The 5,893-nt window shown below is 32.5% G+C and overlaps 1 protein-coding gene across 4 annotated transcripts in view; it reads left to right on the top strand.

The window, feature by feature from the left end:
* The window catches only part of LOC141457037 (uncharacterized), a 172,986-nt gene that overhangs the window by 20,458 nt on the left and 146,635 nt on the right, over nt 1–5,893 (top strand). The window lies entirely within an intron of this gene.

Here is a 5,893-nt window from a genome sequence, read left to right as displayed (position 1 = left end):
ATTGAGAAAACTATTCTCTCCCACTATTTGAAAATAGAAGCGTTAAATATTTGGATTTTCAATAAAAAGAAGGTTATACCTAATAATAACTACTAAATAACTTTAACCTGATAACGAGTTATTTCTTAACATCTAGCTTGACCTAATTCTTCATTTTAAGCTGTTATGGTGATAATTTCAAATTGCAACGATCAACGTATGTTGTTCAATAAATTTAAGAACTACTATTTCTTATTGGCTTTCAAGCATATTTAACCCGCATTTTTGGGTTGCCTGATCTTCATTGTTACTTCTTTATTCTCTTGTTTTTTAACTTCTAATTTTTAACCTTTTTTTAACAACAAATGGTTGTGATGAAAAAATGTTTTGCCTTCAGAACTGATTTAAACAATCTTGGACCTTTGTGACTTGTTATTTTTTCTTACTAACCCAGGGATGGTAATGCGATCATGTAAAAAATTAATTCCAAAAAGTGGTTTTTAAAGTGGAAATTGTATCTCTTTGCGGGCATATTTTGTTATTGTGAACAAAATATCTCAAAACCGAAAATTTGCAGAAAGTTGAAACTTTTTATTTTGATTTCTTGTCTCCAGAGAACTGTAACTTAATGATTCAAATCTCTCAATGGGTAGTTTTCTCTTTTCAGTGTGGATTCCACGTTATGAATACATATGTATATGAATTCGGACAAAATTTATGTACCTAACAGGTCAAAGATCAATTATAGGAGGTAGTGGTTGTTTTTGTTGACTAAGCAGTCAATTGGTAGTCTACTTTCGGTCAGAAGGCAGGCTTAGCAGTTGCCTAAGTTACAAAGAGTTAACTAGTGAATTCAGAGGCAATCGCTAATTCTTCAGCTGTTATTAGAGCAATTAGATCCCAGTTTATATCTTAAAAATTGAAATCTTTAATTTCATTGTTAAAAATCATTATAAGTGTATCACAATTGAATGATATTTGTGAATACGGATAATATTATAAATTTTGGACCTCTAAAATGGTTGATAATTTCCTTATTTTTAGATCAGTAGGCATGATGTTGCCGACCATGAGAGCAGTCTTATGTCTCATCTGAGCCTCGAATCATTGCTACAGACAATCATTCTGTAGGCACGTACAATCATTTTTTTTTTCCAAAGAGTTATCTGTGTGCTTATGTATCAGTGGGACTTCTACGACTTTGCTCTGAAAACCCAGCTCGTCTGTCCCTAGCGGCCGCACAGAGAATGGGTTCTAAATAAAGCCTTGGTTCTTTCTTAATTAGATGTGTTAATTTTTTTTGTTTATTAATTGGAAGACTACAACTTGCGAATAAAAAATAAAAGTATATTTCGTAATTATATTTTTGCAATTTAATTCATTTTATAATTAGCTCAACAAATAATACGATTATAAAATGAAAAAGAATAAAAACCTCTTAAGACGCTTATTACAATTTATTAATTTCTATTTTTCTTGAGGAAAACAGTAATTTCCTTCTGATTGAAGAAGCCTAGGTTGTTACTCGGTACTCAGAAATCATTTAATTGGCCTTTAGATGGTACAGTCTAACAGCGATTCCTAATTAACAGAGACGATAAAATTGAGGAACATGTTCTTGGAGCAAAGTGGATGGATCGCTAATACCAATTATCGTCCAAATATTTCCAGAGAATGATGGTGTGCTAACTTTAATTTTCAACATTTTCCTTCATCATATTCGCTAAAATAAACTTTCTTCTACAATTTGTAGAACAGCCGCTCTTGTTAGGGGGTTGAAACGCCCCAAAAATTATAGTTTTCCAATAATACAAAAAATGTAATTGTGATCAAGACTGTTTCGGGAATTCAAACTCCCAAAGACAAGATTAAATGGCTTAACTGTACTATATCTAAATGGAAACATGAATCCATTTGTCTGCATCTAAACATAATTCTTTAATCTAAATATTGGACTTAGATTAGCCTTGAAGATTCCGATTGAAAATCAGGTATATTTTTTTCGAATCATATGTTCATACCAACATACCATTCAGTTATGATCAGTAAACTCTATTCATTGGAAATCTATTTCCTCATTTTCACAAGAAATGAATACGATTATCACTACTTTCTGATATTAGGATTACATCCAGAAAACAATTTTTTAAAGTACTTCCTTTTGAGCAGAACCGCAGCTAGAAATGAGTATTTTTTTCCTGGTTTAAATTGTGAATGGTAGGATTCTCTTTGTTACCACACTTCCAAAGTTCAAAACCCACATCAGAAGAGAGTGTTTTTAACTAAATGATAAACGTAGCTTATTTGAGTGAAGTTTATTGGTACTTTGATGTCTTTGAAATAGATTTCATTTGGTATAATGGGCAAATAACTAGAACTGTTTACTTCCACTACCTCCTCTTTGTTTGATGATTCTGAATACCAGGTTATGGGACCTCTAGATTGAGTTCATTCACAGTGACTGTCCGCTGGATTTGTTAATTTGTTAAGTTAAGTAATTGAACTGCTTAATGTACAGTACTTGTCCATTTATTGTGAAGGAAAGAAGTCATAACCATTGTTTAGTGTACTATTCAGTACCAATAGATACCCGAGCAACCTTCGGACCTGCATTTGTACACTGGACGAGTCATTGGAGCCTTTGTTTGTTTACCAGACACGATCACCGCGATTTCCGGCCATTTTAATTAGGATTTAGATGATAGTTGATGACCCCAATTCCATACTTAGCACCAAGCACATGATCGGAGATCATCCACTTTGTGTGCTAAGCCCTCTTTCATAGAGTTATGTGATAAGCTTTCTACCAGAACAGTTTTGAGCTGCGAGATATCTGATGGTGGTGTGCCAATTAGACGTACGGCTTTGGAAAAGAAGTCTACTATTCTAGTACTTCCACTTCAGGTTAAGATTGTCCCTTTGGTCGTGTACTTGGGCATATATGAACTCACATACTTCCAACGTTTCAAACAATTTGCCAAATCCCATAACGGGCGCTTATTGTGTTACAGACCGGTTTTAGGTCTCTCATCCATCATTAGAGGTGTAATTATCTGTGAAAATTTTTTTTTGGTCCTTGATTGCTCCTGTACAAATTGTGTCCTTCTTAATTAAAAGATATTATAATTATATTATCTATCTCCTATATCTTTTTTTAACTAGATATGGTTTTTTCTCACGTAAGTTTTAACATGTTAAAAGCAGTTTTGCACTTTACACTTATAAGATGATAATTTTGAAGTATTTACTAATTTATCTGTTTCATCATTATTTATTTTTCTGTGAGAATACTTCAAACGCTATGGCGTTTTTTACACAAAACACTTGCATTATAACTTTATAAAGTAATAAAATTTGCAAGATATTACTTATAAATACAAATTAATTTTGTATTCATTAATTTTAAATTTATAAATACAAATTAATTTTGGAATTTAATGAAAATTAAATTATAACAATTGAATGTCTATTAGCTTTAGACGGTTCTGTAATATAATATTTAGGAATGTGGTGTAATAATGAATTCATAGTAAGTACTTTGCTGGAGACTTTTCCAAAGGAATTTCGTGATGTTTGTTATATATTTCATTTGAAAGAGATGACAAAAAATTAAAAAAAACATATTTAAAAACAAATATAGACATAATTTAAAGTAATAATTGAATCATTCGTACTATGAATTACATTTATTACCATCAAAGGGCAAATCTCATACTTCCACACTTACATAATTTCGAAGGTGAAAGGTGGGTTCTTGGCCAGTCAGGAGAGCATGATTTTACATTGATACATCAATTAACTATTCATTTAGAAACTAGTTCATAATACTTAAATTTGATCTCATTTTGGGCATGCTCCCTTTAAAGTACTTAAATTTTGACAAATTTTAATTGGAAAAACTTTGACCTTTTATGAAACTATTTATTTTATTAGAAATTTGACATCCACTTAACGTTTATTTTTTTGTTTTTTTTTTTGGCATTGGGTTTCGCCATACAGCCAGCATCGTCTAGGTGCTTATCACTAGAATATCACTCACTCTCCATTCCTACTTATAAATACATTCGCTTCACACATTCATTCCTCTACTATATCCAACTATTTACATACAACTAATGGATGGATCAGTACTCTATATTCCTGCCATCCTTATAGCTTAACCGAAATTAAAATCACGTAATCCTTCTGTAACCATTTTCATGCATTCATTCTATAACTTTTAAATACATTCATATTTCATTGCTAGCTCTACTATAGACTTAAGCACATATATGTTGGTGGAGAATATTATGTCTTCCTAGTGAAACGGTACATCTAAATACCTGTATAAGTCGTCAAACATTCGTTTCCTTTCTACCACATAACGTGGACATATCATTTATTATATGTTTGAAATCCTCCTCCTCATTGCAATGTACGCAAAGAGGAGAGGACCTTTTGTTGATCCTGTGTAGATACGATCCGCACACCGCGAGGTTCGCTCTCTTAACGGTTGCATTATTCAATCTAATAAATTTAAATTGCATAATCTGATAAATGTTTTTATAATTTATAAAATGAAATCATAATATTTAATTAATTAATAACTCTAATGAGTGCCGATTAGAGTTCATAAAACTTTCCTAACAACTTCATGAGAATTGAGCTTGGTACTAAAATCACATAACCGAAAGTGAGATTTATTTTAAGGGCCTTTTGTAGCATATATACTCAGGTTTTGCTTTTGTTTAAATATTTTTTGATGGAAAATTATTCGGATTCAGATGCTACCTGTGGAAACTCGAGATCCTTCTCTAGAAACTGAGAATATAAAAATATTCTTCCTGAATTTTAACCAATATTATTTAAACCTACAAATATTAAATCGAAACCGTAAATTAGTCTGATTGTGTTATGATGAGATGAAAGGTTGAATGTCATAACCATCATCATTATTAAAATGTCGAATGAATGACACAGTTTAATCATCATAATTTAGCTCTAAACAATTTCAAAATAACTTTTAATTAGCAAAATTTGAATTGCTAATGATCACAGAGATTTAGCCCTACCTAAGTACATTGACACTTGGAAATAAATATAGCTGGCCAATTAAAACGTTAACCTTGAAATCTTAGAGTCTTCATATTTTAGAAGATCAAAAAAGAGTGTAATATTACAGCTATACAAATACTTCTAGATAAATAAACATAGCGTTTTAAACGTCGACAGGAATTCAACAAGAGTGTGAGAGCTTGTGGTTAAAAAATAAAAATAAATAAAATAAAATTAGACTTGACTTTGTCCCCCGTAGGGTAAAATGGATTAGCCACTTCTTCAGGGTACTTGGCGTCCCTGCAGGTATCCCAGCCTAACAATATGAACGTGAGCAACATATACTGATACACCCCAATACATTTACACAGTACACATAGGGCTTAGTCATCTGTTCATGGAGCGGCTTATTAGCTCGGAATCGTTGTGCTGATTGTGCCAGGAAGTGGAGGAAACTGCCTCTCACTTGTTATTCGATTGCGTTGCAATCGAGTGATTGCGCTATGAAACCTTTGGATCTTTGAGACCAAAGGAGATTGCAGCGCAAAAAGAACTTGTAGGGAAAGTCCTCAACCTCTTTAGTAGGTGAGGTTTCTTCTACTAGATCAAATAAAGGGGATGACACAATAAGCTTCTTTTGGCTGCGGTGCCGTGGGGCATAGGTTTCTCCCAGATAATTTAATCTAATCTTGTTCAAGTTAATTCAATCTAGGTTTGGTAATCCAAAGGAGCCAGGCCCAAATGGGCTCATTGTACCATCCCAGTACTTATCTCACAAGCTGTATCTTTCAATAACGCTCGGATAGAATCGGGATAAACCCCAAATTTGTGGTTGAGATGAGCTGCAAATGCTTAACTTTAGAAATTTATTGTAAGTATT

The sequence above is a fragment of the Rhodnius prolixus genome, unplaced genomic scaffold (assembly GCF_049639745.1).
Source record: "Rhodnius prolixus isolate KJV_2025 unplaced genomic scaffold, Rpr scaffold_10, whole genome shotgun sequence".
Classification (NCBI taxonomy): domain Eukaryota; kingdom Metazoa; phylum Arthropoda; class Insecta; order Hemiptera; family Reduviidae; genus Rhodnius; species Rhodnius prolixus.
Note: the sequence above shows the minus strand (reverse complement) of the source record. Positions and strands in the feature narration are given on the sequence as shown.